Source organism: Triturus cristatus, chromosome 8 (assembly GCF_964204655.1).
Source record: "Triturus cristatus chromosome 8, aTriCri1.1, whole genome shotgun sequence".
NCBI classification, from domain to species: Eukaryota; Metazoa; Chordata; class Amphibia; order Caudata; family Salamandridae; genus Triturus; species Triturus cristatus.
In genome coordinates this window covers 326,318,719-326,339,486 of record NC_140591.1, presented here as the reverse complement: position 1 = coordinate 326,339,486, position 20,768 = coordinate 326,318,719, and the positions used below count along the sequence as shown (strand labels likewise).

General features: G+C 50.7%; 1 protein-coding gene across 1 annotated transcript in view; it reads left to right on the top strand.

Moving 5' to 3' along the window:
* USP12 (ubiquitin specific peptidase 12) overlaps window positions 1-20,768 on the top strand; it is a 417,457-nt gene that overhangs the window by 205,111 nt on the left and 191,578 nt on the right. The gene's annotated exons all lie outside the window — the stretch shown is intronic.

The window sequence follows — 20,768 nt, the reverse complement described above, 5'->3', positions numbered from 1 at the left end:
TGAGGAGGGAAATCGGACGATACGAGGCGTGTTCCTCCGGGGGTCTGCCTGGCTTGTCGAACACCATAATTTCGGCATGCCTTCAGTCCCGGGGTAACAATCCACAATCTCGAGCCTCCTCCACCGCCGCCGTATAGTGTGGACCTAATTGAAGGAAATACTTCTTGAAAAACTCACTTGGGAACCCATTCGGGCCCGGGGCCTTGCCCGGGTTGAGGCCACCCAGCGCCTCCCCAAATTCCTCCATCGTAAATGGAAGATCCAATGCAGTCCTTGCCGCCTCTGATAAAGCCGTGACAGGGTGATCACGCAAGAACCGCTCTACCTCCGCTTCCGTGAGGCATTCGCAGGGACTATATAGGCCTGCATAGTATGTAGCGAAGCTATTGGCGAGCGCACCTGGATCCGCAAGAGGCATGCCCCCTGGGTGATCCTGGGTATGATACACCCCCTGACACAGCCTGTGTAGCCTTGCACCTGACTTGTCCCCCCATTGGTATACTCGACTCTTGGTGGCTAGCCAAGCCTGGCATGCCTCGCCAAGCAAGAGAGATCCGTACGTCTGCTGTGCTTAAAGTAGCTGTCGGCGAGACACCTCGCTCCCATCCTCCCGGCCCTTACGCTCCAGTTCCGCGACCTCGACCTCCGCCCGAACCAGCCCCGGTCAGCGCTCGCTGCGGGCCGCCGCGCAGTATGAAATATCCGCCCCCTGTAATGTCGGCTTCAGCGCCTCCCGCAACATGTCCGCCCGGGACACGGATCCCACATTCAGTGTCAAGTATTGATCTAACGCCGTAGTCATATGCGCCCTATAGTCATTTTGTTGCAGGTGCCACACCGAGAGCCGCCAACGAAACGGCCGCCCCGCGCCCCCCATCCGTAGGACCGCAGACACTGGGGAATGGTCCGAAAGCCCTCGCGGAAGAATCTCCGCGGCCTCCAACCAGGACTCCGCGGCCCCAGAGAGGAAAATGTAGTTGAGGCGGGAGAAGGAGCCATGTACTGCCGACAGGTATGTGTATTCGCGGGCAGTGCTGTGGCAGCGCCGCCAGGCATCCACCCATGCTAGGCCACCGACCAGCGCATTGAGTTTCGTCTGTCCACCCTCCCCTCGCCCCCGGCCCCCTGACTGTCGGTCCCTAGGGAGCTCCATCACCTCGTTCCAGTCCCCCCCTATAATCCCCAGAACCTCCGGGATGTCTGCCCAGTGCGCCATGAGTTGTTCAGCAAATGTCCAGGACAGGGGGGGGGGGGGCGTACACACTGCCAAAAACCACCTTATATCGCCCCTATCCGCCCCAGAGCAAAGATATATCTCCCATGTGTGTCTGCCCAAGTCCGATGATGCGTAAATGGGACCCGTTTATGTACCAATATACCCACACCCCTGGAACCCTGAACAAACCCTGAATGAAACACTTGTGTGTATCCATAGCGCTGGAGGCATAGCACTTTCGTCCCAAACAGGTGCGTCTCCTGTAGGAGCAGTACATCCGCAGAGGCCCTCTTCGCGTACTGCAGGATCGCCCCCCTCTTGATCTTATCCAGGGCGCCCCGGACATTCCAGCTCAACACTTTATTGTGGCTCATCGCCCACTAGACCCCGGGAATCTGCCGCCATGGGAGGTATAACCATTCTATGATAGCAACGAAGGGACTCCGGCGTCTGTCTCTACCCATGCCCAGCTCTGTACAAAGGTGCGGTCAACCCTTAACCTAAGACTCCAACTACCCAACACACCCCCCACCCCCGCCTCCCCCACCCCATACCTCACAAACATTGAAGTACCTGTCGTGGTGAGAGACATCCCAAGGCCCCAACCGTGAACCTCAGGAGTTCCCAACCAATGGATCCCCAACTTGCCTCCCACAACTAAACCCCAGCATCCCCACCCGCAACCTGCTACAGTGGTATCCGCCCTTCACGCCATTCTCCGGGGCCAAGGTAACCCTGCGCACAAACGAAGATGAAGCAGCTGACAGCTAGTCCACGATGCAAAGACCAATAAAACCTGAGCCCAGGGAGCTCCCGGGCCCTCAGGACCCAGCCGGCGGATGGCCAGCCTCCGGGCCAGCCCCACGCCGGCCCCCCCTCGGAATTATTGCGACGGCGGGATCTGGAGTGCCGTTGTCTCTTTGAATTGTTTCCCGCCGCCTCATTCTGGGATGAGTCTGATTCCCTACCAGGGGGTGTATGAGGACGCAGCTTTACTGTCTCATCCGTCCATTTAAATACTTCCTCTGGCAATTCAAAGAACAATGTTCGGGACTCATAGACAACCCTCAGGCGAGCTGGATAGAGAAGAGCGTAGGATAGATGAAGCTCTCGCAACCGAGCCTTGGCCGCTAGGAAAGACTGGCGCTGCTGTTGGACCATGCGCGTGTAGTCTAGGAAGACAAGGATACGGGAGTTTTCAAACTGAAGAGGCTCCTTCTCTCTGGCTTGGCGGAGAATGACATCTCTGTCATAATAATTCAGGATTTTAGCGATGACTGGCCGCGGACGGGCCCCCACCGGCGGCTTCTGGATAAGTGCTCAGTGCGCCCGCTCCACCACGAAGCAGCGGGACAGCGATTCAGGCGGGAGCCAGCCCTCCAGCCATTGGGAAAGAAAGCGCTCCATGTTGCTCCCATCGCAGCCAACCGGAAAACAGACAAAGCGCTAGTTATTTCGGCTGGCCCGCCCTTCTGCATCCTCGACCCTGCCCGCTAGGCCCCGCTGGGTCGACTCCAAGGCCGCAACCTGCTTCCTCAGCGTCGCCACCTCGTCCTCCACACCCGACACCCTGGTTTCAGTTTCTGTGATGCGGGCAACCGCATTGCGCAGGTCCTGGCGCAGCAGCATCACATCCGAACCAACTGCCCCAATCTTGGCATCCAGCATATCTCGGGACTGCGTTATAGCTGCTAGGAGGGCAGCATTGTCCGGCGTCGCCGCCGAGGAGCCCCCCGCGGCCGTCCCCACCAGGCCCGGGCCCGTGAATTTATCAATCGGCCCTGTTTCGCCGCGCCTCCGCCATGTTTGTCATTGGTCATTGTCGCAGACCTCACTCCAAGGCCACGGCCGCGCAAGACCATGCGGGCCCGAAGGCAGGTCTCCCCCGCCACCTACATTGCCGCCTCCGGGATGTTGCCCATGCGACGAGTCCTCTGCGACAATCGTCAGGTGAGGACCGTGGGGATCAGGGTCCTGGCCTCCCCGCCCCAGGCACCCAGCCGCTGCCTGATCCGCGTGCCACTGGCCTGTTCCGGACCAGGCCCAATCACCGCTAGAAGGATCCAGGCGCTACCTCTCCGATGATGCCCCGGGGAAGGCGCGACGTCCACACCAACCCAGCTGGCCAACCGAGACAGGCCCCGCTGTCTCAGGGGTCCAGGATGCTGCAGCCCGCCCTGACCGGGCCGGATGTCCGTCCGTCCGTCTCAGCCACCCCCAACAGGTTTTCTTACCCCCCGCGACCCGAATCTGCTGCCGAACCCCTGAATCTCTGGTGCGAAAGGGGGGAGGGGGTACAGAGCACAGCGCACAGGGAGCCGGGGCGCAACGCTGACATGGGGCCCACTGCCTGGCCGGGACACTCACCGCACCTCACTGCCACGCGAGCCCCTCCAGGCTAGGGTGCCCCAGGTCGCCTCCACAGGTCCCCTCCAGGCTGGGCTGATTTGTCTTCCCCAGGGCGCTGCTCCACCTCCAGCCGCATACGCCGCCGTCCGGCCACCGCTGGGTTAAGTATGGGTCCCCGCCGCAGCTTCACTCAGACAGGCCAGGCCCCGCCTCTCCGCGCACGAGAGGCCGCGGCTCACAGCGCCGCACTTGGCTGGAAACTGCCGCTCGGTCGTCTTGCGGCTCGCGGGGGAGCCCAGACCTCCAAAGTCGCTTGGGCTGCCGCCGCTGCCAGTCGCCCCTCACCGCCGTCAAGCAGGGCACCTCAGCTCCGGGGTATAGGATAATTGTGCAGGATAAGTGTTACGGGCGGGCGGTTGCCGGCTCGATGCTCGTCCACCATCTTGGCTCACCAAGCCACGCCCCCTCTTTGTAGTCTGTTGATGAGCTTGGTCGGGGCTCCGGTGTAGAGGGTGTTTCCGTAGTCGAGTCTGCTGCTGATTAGGGCCTGGGTGACTGTTTTCCTTGTGTCTGTCGGGATCCATCTGTAGATCTTGCGGAGCATACGGATGGTGTTGAAGCAGGTGGAGGAGACAGCGTTGACTTGTTTGGTCATGGTAAGTTTCGAGTCGAGGATAACTCCCAGGTTGCGTGCGTGGTTGGTGGGTGCGGGGGGTGTCCCCAGCGATGCGGGCCACCAGGAGTCGTCCCATGCTGAGGGGTTGGGCCCGAGGATGAGGATCTCCGTCTTGTCTGTGTTCAGCTTAAGGCGGCTATCCTCCATCCAGTTGGCGACGGCCTTCATTCCCTGGTGGAGGTTGAATTTGGCGGTGAGGGGGTCCTTAGTGAGGGAGAGGATCAGTTGCGTGTCGTCGGCGTAGGAGATTATGTTGAGGTTGTGGTGTCGGGCGATGCGTGCGAGAGGCGCCATGTAGACGTTGAACAACATCGGGCTGAGGGAGGATCCCTGCGGGACGTTGCAGATTATCTCGGAGGCTTCAGATCGGAACGGGGGGAGGCGGACTCTGGGTTCTGCCAGAGAGGAAGGAGGAGGTCCAGTCCAGGGCCTTGTCTCAGGTCGTGGAGTCGTGTGCGGTGGCAGACTGTGTCAAAGGCGGCGGAGAGGTTCAGAAGGATGAGGGCCGCCGTCTAGCTGTTGTCCAGTAGGATCCTGATGTCGTCTGTGGCGGCGAAGAGGGCGTTCTTGGTACTGTGGTTGCTGGGGAATCCTGACTGGGAGGGTCCTGGACGCTGTTGTCTTCGAGTTAGCGGGTGAGCTGGATGTTGACTATCTTCTCGATGACCTTAGCTGGGAACGGAAGCAGGGAGATGGCTGGAAGTTTTTGAGCTTGCTCGGGTCAGCCTTGGGTTTCTTCAGTAGGGCGTTGATCTCGGCGTGTTTCCAGCTTTCATGGAATGTCGCGGTCACGAAGGAGAGGCTGATTATGTTGCGCAGGTGGGGTGCGATGGAGCTGCCGGCTTTGTTGAAGATGTGGTGTGGAAAAGGGTCAGACGGCGAGCCGGAGTGGATTGTGCCCATGGTCTTGATTGTGTCTTCGGTGCTCACGTTGGCCCCGGTTGTCAGGGTGTCTTGGTCGGTGGGGTGTGGTGGTTCCGGCGTGTTGGGGCTTGTTGGGGTCGTCCGGGGGTTGAAGCTATAGTGGATGTTGGCGATCTTGTGGTGGAAGAATTTGGCGAAGGAGTCGCACAGGGCTTGCGACGGCGGGATGGCGTTGGAGCTGGGGTTGGAGAGTTCCTTCACGATACTGAAGAGCTCCTTGCTGTTGTGTGTGTTGTTGTCGAGGCGGTCTTTGAAGGAGGTCCTCTTAGCGGTCCTGATGAGGTGGTGGTGGTTGCGAATGGCGTCTTTGTGGGCTGCGCGGCTGCCCGGCGACTTCTCGCTGTGCCATATGTTCTCCAACTTCCGGCAGGTGCGCTTTGACGGGGTGAACCAGTTGGCTCTCTTGCTTTGAGGGTTTGTTTATTCAGCGGGGCTAAGGTGTTGGCGCAGTCGTCCATCCACCGTCTGAGAGTGCCCGCACCATCGTCTGGGTTGGAGGGGTTGGTCGGTGGGTTGAGTGCGAGGTTTGTCTGTAGTTGTACTTCGGTGATTTTGCCCCAGCAGCGACGGGGAATCCGTAGGGTGTGTTGATGCGCAACGGGTTTCCGAAAGGTGAAGTGGATGCAGTGGTTGTCGGTCCATGTGGGTTCGGAGACGTGGCTGAAGGAGACGTGGGGGCTTGAGGAGAAGATGGCGTCGAGCATGTGTCCGGAGATGTGGGTCGGCGTTGTGACGAGCTGTTCCAGTCCGAGGTTGGCGAAGTTGTCTATCAGGGTGGAGGAGTTGCTGTCATTGTTGTTCTCCAGATGGAAGTTCAGGTCTCCGAGGAGGATGTAGTCGGTGGAGGTCAGTGCGTGCATGCTGATGAAGTCGGCGATGGCATCGCTGAATTGTGGTCGGGGTCCTGGTGGTCTGTATACGAGGGTGCCTCTTAGCGTGGTCTTGGGGTCCGTGTAGATCTGGAAGTGCATGTGTTCGGCGGTGCTGAGAGTGTCGTCGGTGTTTGTTGAGACCCTGATGGTCTTCTTGTGGACGATGGCGATTCCTCCTCCGACTCCGTTGGTGCGGTCTCTGTGGGCGATCTTGTATCCGTCGGGGATGGCTATGGCGATGTCTGGAGAGGAGGCTTCATTCATCCAGGTCTCAGTCAGGAAGGCGACGTCTGGTGCTGCGGTGTCGAGTAGGTCCCAGAGCTCGACGGCGTGTTTGCTTGCGGAGCGAGTGTTGGCCAACACACTTCCTTTCATACATCCAAACACCCACAATCGTACACTCTCATAGCAACTATAAATAAACCAGCACACCCACCATTATATCCCAACACTGCCGTCATTCACACACACAGCCACCATTTACTAGTTTTATGTGGTGTAACTGTAAGAACTGTCACACAATCATACTTGCTTTTTCACACTTGCAAAAATGTGATTGTCGCTACTACCTCAAATGGCAAACTTATTTTAGTAAAACAAGTGAAATAGCCACAATTATACATCAGTACAACTAGCATCATACTTTCAAACACACACAATTGTATAGGCACACATCTACCATCATTCACCTGCACCTCAACCATTCTATCTCAAAACGTGAACCATCATGAATTCATAGTCAATATTTAACAATATTCAACAGTGTCACTTAAAACACTTCCTCATGCCATCAGAAAATATTTCACACACTTGTAAACGTAATACTGTGGTCTCTAAAAACGCATGCATTACAATCTTTTTCAAATAATAGGGTTTAGAGTTAAGATCATACAAGGGATGAAAAGTACACATTTGATTTCCTGTGAAGTGTGGTGTCATATTTACTGTAACATAGTTTTACTGTGAAAAAAACACGCTGTATGGTTTCTGTCCTTGTCAGTATGAGTGACTGTGTTTTACGACCCTCTACAACCAACCCCAGTCTTATTTTTTGCAAATAACGGATCATGGTTTACCCACAGTCCGACCATTTAAGTAGTAGGGGCTGTTGCCTTTCCTTAAGGTTTTCCTGGGCAACTGCATTTCTAAAGCACTCACGATCCCAAAGGGCGTCTTGAAGCTAGTCATAATGCGTTTTGAAGAAACTGCTTCAGCTTTTTCCTCAAGTCCGGGGGCTAGCAAACCTGTCTTGGAAACAGCCTGCACTGAGACCTCCCACCCCCCACCCTGACACCAGTCGGCCCATATCCCCCTCCCCCAACATAGGCGAAATTCGGGGACTTATCCGTATTCCCCTGAACTAAGTTTGCACTAAGTTCTCATGCTTCTTTAGGCTCCGTAACTGTTGCGTTCACAAAGATAATTGACATGCAGTTTCAGGTATGCACCACATGTAGCAGATTCAACTCTTTAGCTGATCATTACAGAAAAAGGACAAGTCTGAGTTATTGCTGAATGCTTGAAGATCAGTTGCTTGCTGCAGACAGTTTAGTAGGGCTGTGTGCCTGAGAGTGGCAAGATGGAGCCGTTGAATCTCAAATTTGGCTCTAAATAGCAATGCAAGTGAACTTCAGCCCTATAATTGGGGTTCTTGCAATCATGCAAATCCACCTATGTGTGAGTAGCTTCTCTGGGAGCATTACTGACCACTAAATCGATTGCAGCAAAGTTGCCTAAAAGTATTCAACCAAAATGTCACCAAACTCTAAGAAGACACTCAGAGAAGAGTGGACCAGATTTGTTTGATTTATTCCCAGAAGAGGAATGCAAAGAGCATTTCATGAGATCCAAGTGGCTTAGGCCCACATGTACCTGATGACACATTCTTCTCGAAATGATTTAAAGAAGAAGTGACAAGACTACTTTAAGTACAGCATACAAAATTAAACAATCTTGAGTAAAGTAGTGCAAAGCATGGACACCATGATAACCACAATTGAGTCCAACTTGATGCAGCAAACAAAGGTAGTAGATCGTACTAGAGATCTATGAAGTGCTCACCTTGGTTAAAAAAAATATTGCTGGTTAATAGAATGGGGAAACTAGTAAACTAAATGATAAACACAAAAATGTATCCCTTAATGACCTGCTAGCACGTGTGGTGGGATGAAATCTCAAAAAATGTTGCTCAATACTTGCTTTACAGATCAACTGGCGGCAGTATAAGTGCTGCAGGATCCCAGCCTTGTAAGCTGCATCACCACCAAAACAGAACACCTGACATATAAAAGAAGAGGGCAACAAGCTTTGTGCTTTTAATGATGTTTCATCAGGAAAAAGCTCTGGGGAAGGTGATGAATGAGAAAAGGTTCCTATGGTGTGTTGTAGCAACTCATTTTATAAATCGTGAAATAGAAAAGAGTTTAGGAAGAAGGGTTTTGACCTTGTTAAAAAGCCTGTTTGAAACTAATGAGAGCAGCAAGACTGAGGCAAGTTGAGGATTTCAATAATACAAATATTGTTTTGCATCTAGACCAGCATGAAGTCCTATAAAAAACTTCCATCAAGTGAGGAGAGAAAGGGAGGCTGATTACAGCTTTGAATTTGACACACATTTTTTGACAGTGAAAACCATTGAGAAGAAAAGACTCAGGATCTACGCTGCAGTGCCGGAGTTAGATTTAAAATGAAGCATAAATTATTGTGTGAAAGGGGCGTGGCCAAGCCGGCGACCAAGATGGCTGCACAGCATTGAAGCTCCGGCTCCCGCAGCCTGCATCCTGAAGTAATCCTGACGATCACACTAATTTTTCCCCGGCAAAGAAGCGATCCTGTGGCCTGCCCTGCAGTTTATCACCTTGGGGGCGGTCCGACCTGACCATCGCGCTGCTCGGCGGTTGTGACATCTTGCGGGAGCTGGAGGCGGCCCGGCCTGCCTTGGAGGCCCCACGACAGGGGTTGCGTGGGAGCCTGAGGCCAGGGCTGTGGTGACCCACTGGGCCTGCCCTCTGCTCTGCCGAACGACAGACTGCCCGTAGACTGCCACCCTGCACCGAAGCGATCCGAGGGGAACTGCACGGCGGCATGCAGTGAGTGATCAAGGGCAATGGTTGCTGCTCTCGCCGACTGACACGAGGCGCAAGCGGGAAAGGGTGTGCTAGGCATGGTTCGCGGCCTCCTCCCAGCCTGGTGCCTTCGCTCAACTCTAGCGGCCGGCTTCCCCCATCCCTCACTGGGACAGCAGCACCCATCCTTGGCATGCCCTGTGGTGGGATTAGGGGTCCGTCACCGGGGTCCGACCATCCTGGGGCTGTTGCCGCAAACACAGATGACCTGGAGAGTGGTGTGGCTACACTAGAGACCGGTGGTCATCCCATTCTGGTCAACTCTGGTACCCCGCTGGGCCGGGCTGGGCAAGTGGCATTGAAGGTGTGCTGGGCCTACCTCACCTGTGCTAGGGGTCTGAATCCATCCTCCGCTGATATCCCCCAGCAACCCCACCATATTGATCCACTCGTCGGGTGCCCCGAACGGGAAATCAAGGCCATTGGAAACTCTGCTGCTGGTCCCATCCTACTGGTGGACCCCTGCGCTTACGAGGGCCCGTCGTGCTGCGCTGCTGCCCTGAGCTTCCACACATTAGCAGCACCATAGAATACTGCAATTGTTGCCCCACAAGGAACTAAGGACTGCGGCCAATATTGTGTTTTCCTTTGCTCTGCACAGCAAACCTGGTTGGAGCCGTATCAGGCTCTCAACAGCTGAAGACCCCGGTGGACGCAATGGGCCGCAGCGACCCTAAACAGCAGAAACTTACATTCGACAGGCCTGGGAATGCGGACCGCCTGGGGCAGAGCCTGGATGCGGATGGGGAGGCAGACTCTGACGCGCAGGCTCCTCCACTCAAGGGCACGGCGGCCATTTTTGCCGAATTGAGATCTGGTTTCCGCGCCATAGATGCAAGGTTTGACACCCTGGCCACGCGACTTGATAAAATGGGCGCGCGTCTAGACAACCATGACACTAGACTAGTGTTGGCTGAGGAGCGCATATCCGCGCACAACGATCAAGCCCGAGACATGACTCGTCTAGAAAAAATGGAACGATTGCTAAAGGCGGTGGCCATAAAAAACGAAGATTTAGAGGCCAGGTCGAGGAGGAACAACATACGGATCGAAGGAATAGCGCAAACGACCAACCTCGGACACCCTGAACTATTCATGGAGGCATTGCTTGCCGCTTTGTTCGGGCCCCAACACTTTTCAAAAGTTCTCCTCAAGGAGAGAGTGCATAGATCCTTGGGCCCCGCCATCCCCCAGGGGCCCCTTTTAGGCCAATCATCGCACGCCTCTTAAATTACAGGGACTGCGACACTACCCTCCGGCCGACCTGTGAAAACGCCCCACTGCGATATCAAAGATCCCCACTCTATCTATCCCGATCATACAGCCGTGGTCCAGGAGGCACGATGAAAAGTTGTCGACGCTAAGGTGCAACTCCACAAGCTCGGCCTGAAATAGGCCTTGCTTTACCCGGCGAGACTCCGGGTGACGGTGGACGACAGGCCCCGCTTTTTCAACACCCCGGCAGATGTGTTGGCCTTTTGCAAAGCGCAGAAGGATAACAATCGCAAGAGCCCCCCTCACACCTCTGTCCAGTCATCCTCAGACCAGCAGTTGTCAGCCAGTGTGGAACTCTTCCCCTCGGAATAGAGACTACTACAACGACGCTTCCACATCACCAGAAAACGTAGCAATTGTTAAGCAATTGTTAAGCAGCCTATGGCTGTTTCCTTTCTTTTTCTAAATATCATGCATTTAAACGCATCGAACTATACCCTGGCCTAAGTAAGTTTTTGGCATTATTTACTCTACACAGTAAACTCTTCAATAAAGTGACAATCAAAGCAGATCGGGCATTGGGACCCGTGGCACTGCCCACCCCCCACTGGTAAGTCTGATGGGTTCAATATTTGGGTGGTGTTTTTCTAGATTCAGGGTTTGGGAATTCACCAGGTTGTTTTTTCCTGGTGTGGGGTGGGTTAACTGAGATCTAGGTTGTCTTATTGCTGTCTTTTATGTGGTACATGTTCCCCCTTCTTCCCCTTTTGTGTGCTTCCCCCCGTTACGTGCAGAATGCACTCCACACACTCCTGCATTACGCCCCTACTCCGGCTCACACAAGACGATAGCCCCTAACACTGGTGTTGAGGTGCGGTTAAAGTCCTGGAATGTACGTGGCCTACATAACCACTGGAAATGTAACCTTGTATTATCCTACCGACATCGCATGAAGATAGCTTTTTTTGCAAGACACCCACCTACCCCCGCAATCCTCCTCGGGGGGAGCACATAGATTCTTCACGGGATACAGTGTGTATACTGATACACCATAGCATCCCCTTCACACACCATCCCACCGTTGTTGACGAATTCGACCGCTATGTGTTAGTGATGGGACACTGCTGGGCAAGATGACCCTGTTTGTAAACATTTACGCACCCAACACTGATCTTTTTTTTTTTTCTTTTTCAGAGCTGCTTCCACAGCTTGATCATCACGAACCCGATTCAATATTCCTAGGAGGTGACCTGAATTTCTGGCTAGACCCCAGCCGCGATGCATCCACCACCGGGCAGGGCACCATGCACTTCTAGCCTTCAATGATCTTCTGGCCGCCTGGGCCTTACGAGACGTTTGACGTGCGCGACACCCCGATGAGCCTGGCTGCACATTCCACTCGACATGGACCAGTATTGAATATTGGTTTGCAGATGCCCATACTTGTCAATGGAGAAGCAGTGCAGAAACACTGGCTCGCACCTTGTCTGACCTCGCGCCGGTGTTACTCCTCCTTGATATTCCCTACGCTACTGTCTAAGAGCGTAGATGGACTTTTCCCACAACAGCATTATTAGATGAACTTTTCAAATCAGAAGTACGCAATGGTATCCTCGAATATTTTACTCTCAATATGAGCTCAGTGACACACTGAGCAATAGTATGGGATGCCTTTAAGGCATATATTTGTGGCATCTGTATCTAAAAACAAGCAGGGGTGTTGCGGGCAATACGGGATAGCCTCGCCCGTCTCGAGATTGAACTGGCTCAGTTAGACGTTTACTCTGTTACCCCCGACACCACGTTCAAACGGGAATTGTGACTGATGGAGTTTAAGGAACAGGCCGATAGAGAGGCCACACTGTTGGGCAAATACCAGGCTGCGTGTAGGTACAGAGAGGGAGAGCGCCCAAGTAGGACGCTCGCCCGCCTGGTGCGTCCTCCCCACGGCATCGGGTACATCACGTCTCTCCAGCGAGCAGATGACTCCGTAGTCACTGGCAACAAGGACATATTTAAAGAATTGGTAACATACTACAAGATTTTACACCACTAAGCTCCCGCCTGGGTTCTCTCACCACCTAGCCTACCTATAGGAGGTGGCAATAGTTTGGCTTACTTCTGGTCAGGCGCAATTCCTCAGCGAGCCTTTCACCATCGAGGAGATCAGCCAGGCCATAGACGCACTTGATGGCTCGAAGGCGCCGGGCCTAGACGGCCTGTCTGGAATATTCTACAAAACATACAAGTAGATCCTGGAGCTGGACCTCCTTGAGGTGTATGCCGAATCTCAGTAGCAGTGTCTCTTCTGCTTAAGCTCAGAAAGGATCCCAATGCCTGCTTATCCTACAGACCATTATCCCTGATAAACTTCAACAAAAAGATCCTGGCCAAGATGCTCGCAAACAGGCTGTCGCTACTGCTTCACCAAATTCTCTCCCTGGTACAATCGGCTTCATACCTTATAGACCGACTGCACTTAACCTCCGGACTGTCTTCTTTGTGGTAAATGGGATCTCCCTAACCACGTCCTTGGCGGTGGTACTTCTTGATGCGGAGAAGGCCTTTGATTCTCTGGAGTGGCCATTTCTCTTTGCCACACTACGCACACTGGGCATGTCCAACTACTTTATCGCGCTGGTATCGCTCTTGTTTGCATCCCCAACAGCCAGGCTCTGGGTGAACAGTCCATTATCAGACCCCTTTTTGATCTCGCGCGGCACACTCCAGGGCTGACCCTATCACCGCTACTTTTTATAGTGGCCATGGACCCCTTAGTCAGACACTTGCAGGAGAAGCACATGCACTGTGGGATCCGGTTCTGCCCTGGCTCACTGCTTTTATCCATGTACGCAGATGACCTAATGCTCTTCATCAGAGAACCAGCCGTCAATCTGCAACCCCTTATTGACAAGATCTGGTGATTTGGAGACATGTCAGACTTGCACATAAATTGGGACAAGTCTGAGCTCTTTCCCCTCACGGAAGCGACTGTCTCAAATAGCGGCAGTTTCCCGCTGCGTTGGGCGAAGGACACCACTAAATACCTCGGCATCTGGCTACACAGTAGTAAAGAACAGGTAATTTGTTTAAACTATGGGCCCGCAATGGACAAACTGACCATGCAAATAGACCGTTGGATCCGCCTGTCGCTGTCCATGGCCGGCCGCATTGCTCTCATTAAATTGAATTTTCTTCCTCGCTTTCTTTACTTATTCGTAAACAAACCCATCCCTCTGACAAAAAGTTTTCTTTTCACAGGTCCTCCACCTGGTCTAGGCTGGTCTAGGGCCGCGAGTCGCCTGGGACACACTTACACTGCCCTACGAATGAGGCGGTTTCTCCGACCCTGATCTATATTTATTTTATGTGGTGGCACAGGCCCAGTTCACATATTAGTGCCACCCTGATGCACGCATACCTTACAGTAAACCTGAACAAGACCTAGCTACCTCCACACCTCTAAATGTGAAATTTTCATAAGGTATCCGGATGGATCCCAACGACATACAAACACGGTCCACAATGTGCTGGGCCTGGCGGAAACTAGGCTTGCTTCTTGGCTCAGGCTTTCTATACTCACCGAAGCGGCCTATACCCCAGAATCCATGGCTACCGGCTTCGGCGGAGAAGCTGGTTTAGCGCATTCTACGAAAGCTGCATCTACATACATTTGGGGACCTCGTCCCTGATGAATACATTGTTACACTTACTGACCTTGCAGCACATGCCGATATGTCCCATATGGACGGATTTATCATGACACTGGTATTGAGCTCCCTGCATGCTACACTCCTGTCGTTTTCCCTCTCCCCAGACGAATTCACACCTCTCACGCTTCCGATGGCGGATCACAATGGCTCACACCTGGTCACTAAACTGTACCGTGCGTGTTTGTCGCTCAGACAGATCCGCGACAGAGGGGCACGGCATCGCTGGGAGGAGGATTTGGGACAACTCCTCACTACCAAAGAATGGGCATGCAGTCACAAGCAGAATAAGAAGGTCTCACCCAATCATCGCCATAAACTATTGCATTTTAAATTTGTGCACAGATGCTACATTACGCCCGTTGAAATAGCTAGATATGACCCCGCCAAAACTTCTCAATGTCCTAAGTGGCAGTTGCCCTGCGCCAACTTCGCCCATAACACCTGGACATGCCCAATCATATCCGCGTTCTGTACCCTGGTGTTTCAGGAGGTGTCGTCCATGACTTCCACATTTCTCGAGCCCTCCCCAAAGCTGGCCTTGCTGGGCGTCGTCTCAGATATCCCCAGCTGCTTCCGTAGATTTGTGGCGATCGCAAAGCCCCACGAAGAAGGCATGGTTTCGCAGCATGGCGTACTGTGACATGCAAACAGAGATATATTCCACGCTTCAGCCCCCCACTTCTCGACCCAAGGACATGTGGCATACTTATCGCACTTCCTTGCTTACCTTACAACAGGAATCCACAGTATCCTCCCCACTGGCTGTAACACAGCACGTCGAGACCCCCGCTTCCACCCCCCCCCCCCCCTTCGAGGCTACACCTTTGCGAAACACTGTGAGCAAAGCCATAAGCATGTCCCCCGTGACAACCCATTATGTTAACCGCCACAACTCGCTCTGCTTAGCTACGGCTTCTCTGTCTTGTCCATAAATACAAATGCCCGAAGCAGCCCTGCATCCCCGTTCCTCACCCCCCACTGCTCTCCTTCCCCTCTTAGTTGTGCTGTATATGTTGATTTCACATTGTATTAATCGTTGATCCTCCATTTATGGTTAACTGGGCAGAGGCTCACTGCGACCCCTTTTATGCCATCGTGTTTTAACATGCTTGAGTATTCAATTGTTGCTAATGTACTAGGGCTCATAGCCCGACTTATATCCTTTGTTCTGTAAGCACTATGATATATTTCAAGTTATGTATGTCGGGTGGTCTTCTTATTGTAAATCATAAAATCAATGAGAAAATTAATTTATAAATTGTTCAGTGATTGAAACTGGCAAAAATTCTCTATAAAAGATCATTAGGAAGTGAAGTAAGGGAGGGTGGTGCATAGGTAGTTAAAGTCCCGATAATAGTTTTGAATCATGATCAATGTGTTGAATTTTTACAGATTCACGTTCCTGAATCATCCCAGTAAACGAGCTTGGAGTCCTGGAATAATCATAGAAAGTAGTGCAATGCTAAACTCAGACTGGAAGGCTTTATGTAGCCTGTACCCATCATTAAAAAGACCCAAACTTCAAACAATCAATTGGAGGCACAGTGAACACCATTTCCTCCAGGAGGCCACAGTACCTCAGATTTTTACCTCGCGTTGTGTGTAAAGGGAGACCCCAAAGCTCTATTTAGTCTTTGACAGATAGGTCAATCAATTATACATATATCTTTCCAAAATATATATGCTCGAGGTATATGAGCTGTAGATCATATGCTGTTGCATACATCACCATCTAGTGTTGGGTCCGGATGTTTGCGCTTTGTTTTTCTTCGTAGATGTCTTTCCAGTCACGAGGTAGGTGACTCCTCCCTTAGGTGATAGTGTGCATGAGCATCGACTCCATTGTTAGATTGTTTTTTTCCGCCATTGGGTTCGGATGTGAATTGTTGCGCTCCGGTTTGGCACTGTTCTTCGGGCCCCTTCGACGTGCAATCCACTACCCTCAACGGTATTGTTAATCGACCGCGTTTTCCCTTCTCCGTATATCGCTTACTCTCGGAAACCTTCGTGGAAGGCTGTTGGACATACCCGCGCTGAGATCAGTCACAACTGATGGAACGGACTCCATTCAAGTTAGGTCCAAGGTGTCGCGCTAAGTTCCCGTGCACCGACTTGCACGAGGTGTGCAACCTTTGCCTATCCCCGGAACACGACAAGAAAGACTGCGATGCATGCCTATCGTTCCGATCGAAAAATACCCTCCATGATCGTCTGGCTCGACGTCACAAAATGTACCAGCAAAGTGGCCCTGCGCCAGACCTCCTCGCAGAAGAGGCTGACCAAGAAGAATCTCAAGCGCAGGAAGCCGAGATGGACGAGGAGCATGTTTCCGTATCCGACGCTGAAGACTTGACCCAGGCACAACGGACCGTGAGTAAAGGACCTTCTTTCCCCTATCATCTCCTTAACAAGAAAAAGGCTTGACCCGTCCACACCCTGGTGCCGACCTGAAACCTTCGGTGTCGAAACCGAAACACCTTCTGGTCTCCGTTCCGCCGTTGCGGAATGCTAAACCTTCGGAGCCAAAAACTTTTGAGTCGAAAGCTTCGGAGCCAAAAGTCCCAACGCTGAGATCGACTTCTAAAGAAGGTACAGTGACTAATGAGTCTCGGACCGAAATCCCACCGGATCCAAAACAAAAAGAAATCGCAATCCACCCGGAAACTGGACACATTCATGCCAAACTTCCAGGGAAGAGGAAAATGGGCTTATCCGATGTCTACCACATTCCTTTGAAAAAGAAAACTGTCGCTTTTTACATATCTGAAGACCCTCTTATTATACCTACACATTCCCCTACACCACCATCACCTGACCCACAAGATACAGCAGATGATAATATGATCTACTGCTCATATGGCTCAAACGGAAAATGCTACTTACCAGCATGCATCTGTTCTTGGCATGTAGAGCTGCAGAATCATATGCGCCCACCCGCCTCCCGGGGTACCTATAGTTGCAGTTATATCTTAACTAGATACATACATTCATGGATATATCCATCTAACTGCTCTTACTAGCTCCATTATCACCCTCTCCCGGAAAACAATCTAACAATGGAGTCTATTCCCATGCGCACTATCACCTAAGGGAGGAGTCACCTACCTCGTGACTGGAAAGACTTCTCCGAAGAAAAACAAAGTGCAAACATCCATCCCAACACTAGATGGCGATCTATGCAAAAGCATATGATTATACAGCTCTACATGCCAAGAACAAATGCATACTGGTAAGTAGCATTTTCCTTTTTCTCATTGTAGAGCAGCCATCCTGCCTAAGAGAGCAGCTAGACCATGACTGATTCTTCTAAAGAAGGTTATTTCAAGCCTTGTGGGACCTGTGGGGAAACTAAGGCTTCATTCTGAAGATCTACATAAAGAATGTACATATCGTGTGCGTCATTCCCATAAGTCAAAGGACTGCAAAATTTGCTGGGCTTGCTATGCAAATACCTTCCGAGAACTAGAATGCCAGTTTGTTTATGGCTATGAACCTCAAAAGCTAAAGATGTCTCCTCATCTAGGGATGACTCTGAAGGATCATCCAAATTACCAAGGAAAACCCACAAAACAAATTCAAAACAAGGTCACTCTTCTTCAGCCTCCAAAGAACCACCTAAGAAGATACACCAGAATTTAAACACAAAGCTGCCAGGGACTAGGTTCACCATTTGAGTTTCTGGGTGCTCCCAAGAAGCCTTCACCAAAATCCACCTCAGATAGACCAAAATCTTAGCCTGTAAAGAAGATGCTCTTGGAATTGGTTCTAAAGTGTCAAGGATTGCACCGTCGTTGGAACCAGCTCCAACCAAAAAATCACTGCCGATGACAAAACTCCATCCGCAAAAAAGTCAAGTGTCTCCTTGTAGATGGTTCCAATAACATAGACGACATGATGTTTGACTTTGTTGACAAGTCCGTGAACCCCAGTTCTGTTGACGACAACACTGTCAATGACTCCATCGATGAAGATTTCTCCAGCAAAACATCAGTTTTTTGATTTTTGAAAAAGAGACTCCAATTTCTCAGCTGCCTGAACACACCTTTCATAGCAAAGTGCCACCTTTGACACCTCAATGACTTATGGACTTGGAGGAGTTTGACCATGGTCCTTTTGCTCCCACCTACAATCTCACTGCACTGAAGGTTAAATGCCAGGATCCAGATGGTGACTATGGGGAAAGTTACACCAGCTTTCCATTTGAAGCAGAATGTTAAGGTGATGGACGCGAGTCCAGATTCTAGAGTCCCTTACCAGATATACGATTGAACAGCAAGAAGAAGAGGACTGGAAACAGGATTAGGATTAGGATTATGATTCTTATGAGAATCAGTATTCAGGACCGCCTCTGGAAGTTCTTTCATCATTGGTTAAGGAACTCTAACAAATGCCTGCTGTTTATTATATGAGATTTCCAGAACCCCAAAGTGGTGAACCCTGACAAGTCTGTCAGGACTCCGTCATCCGCAGCCACAAACTCATCCCTCAACACCCCACATTCCTCTTTCAGACTCTCCAAGCCAAAGTCCCAGAGCACCTCCTGCATGCCAATCTCCTTCTTCCACAATGCCAGAACACTAGCACGTGAAGATGGATATTCTGATGAAGTCCAAGAAGAAGGTGAGGTACAAGAGGACACTCCACAGAACCACCAATGTCTGGACCATCCAATCCAAGAATTAGAAAGAGAGTAACCCCTCAAAACCAACCATTAGTAACCAACCAAAAACTATTATTTCCCCACGGCTATGACTACATAAGGTAGTAAATATAAAACTCAAAATATACATGTATTGAAAAATCAATACTTATTATTAAAAAACATTTATTAAAAAAATATACATTTGTTAAAATATTTAACTCCCAACAGGCTTCCCACCAGGTGACTTCAAAGGTTGTTTACTCTATAATAGAGGTACGCAAAGGTTTGACAGTTTGACTTGCCTGTTCCAACCAGAGAAATGGATTGATTTTTATATCACTTCGAAGAACCTACACACAAAACGATGATAACAATACGCATGATCAATCACATCTCGTCTGAGAACAAAGCTGGCTTTGTTCCTCTTCATTGAAACTGGAAATGCAGAATAGAAGTCTTGCTATACCCTTCGAAAGAGAATCATTGTTCGTCAGGCATGTGGACGAGGCACTTTAATCAACTAAAACAAATACGGACACTGCAAGGTCGCGACTGTAGCCATTTCATTGCGTCAGAGGAAGAGGCTAATCTTTCTACAGTGGTGAAGATCAATCCTACAGATATCTACCGTTCCAACTGGTTCAAGACTTGCTGCCAAAAGTATTCCCAGCAATTGTTCAGAGCACCCCCTTCAGCTAGCCAAAAGGAAACACTGTGCCGGAAGGCTGGCAATCAAGAACACAAGACGACTCTAGATGCCAATTACAGTTTTCAGGCTCCTACCACAACATTCATCCCACTGTTGACACAGTCCCTTGGGAGGGAATATCCCTCCTTGCTAAGGAGAATGGACCACTATCACAACAGACCATTGTGTCTTGGATTTGGTCAAATATAGCCATATGTTGGTGTTTGTCCAGAAATGTCCACCTATTACACCACTAAAAGACCTAATCAACGCATTCCTCTGCTACAAACTAAAATCATCTCCATGAAAAAGGGGCTATGGGATTGTTTCACAGATCCCAGTGAATTGTTTTTTCCTGGTCATGAAGACATTTTGTGAGTAGAGGCTGGTTTTAGACTTAAAACAGCTGAATACGTTTTTCACGAAAAATGCATTTCACCTGGTATCTGCCTGCAATCAACCATCTTTAAAAAAAAATAAAAGAAAGATTTCGTAACATCTTTATAGGATGCTTTATTTCATGTCCCCCAACTTCACCAGCCATTAAAAGTATTTGTGTTTTGAGGTAGTCAGTCGCAATTATCACTTCAGTGTGCTCCCATCCGGCCTGAAATCTCCCCTAAGAATATTTTTAATGTGTATGGCTTCGGTGGCTGCTCTTGTAAGGAGACCAGCCCACCAAGTTTTTTCCTACCATGACAACTGGCTGATAAAGGCAAATTAATTTCAGTCTGCCAAATTCTATACCAGAGCTTATCTGCTGCTCTTCTAAAAGTTAGGTCTTTCCCTCTGCGATGAAAACGCATTTCAAAACGTTTGAAGAAGATACAGTTCTTGAGAGCTGTTCTGAATACAGTTGCAAATAAAGCATTTTTTCAAAAGGACGTTTTGCAGCTATGAGATTCAGCTGTCCAACTACGCACCACTGTCCAATTTAACTTGCCTATTCAAATTTTTGCTTGGGATGATGTCATCCTGCATCCCATTCTGCCATCATCATAGGAGACCATTCCAAGAGGAACTCGGAATTCAGTGGGGCTGTAAGCAAACACTAATTTGACGACCTGGCAAGAGTGACTCCAAGGATAAAAGCATCCTTGCCATGGTGGACCCAGAAAAGAAAACAGCTATAGGTTTCTATTTTTTACAGAACCAATCAATTTTTTAATCGCAACAGACACCTCCATTGAAGGTTGGGGAGGAGGGCACTTCTACAGGATTTAGTACTAATGGCAGATGGTCAACACAGGATAGACATTTCCATAGAAACATGTTGGAACTGAGAGCCATTATACTGGGTTCTTCCTACCCAGAATCAAAAGGATTTACATTCATACATACTGACAAT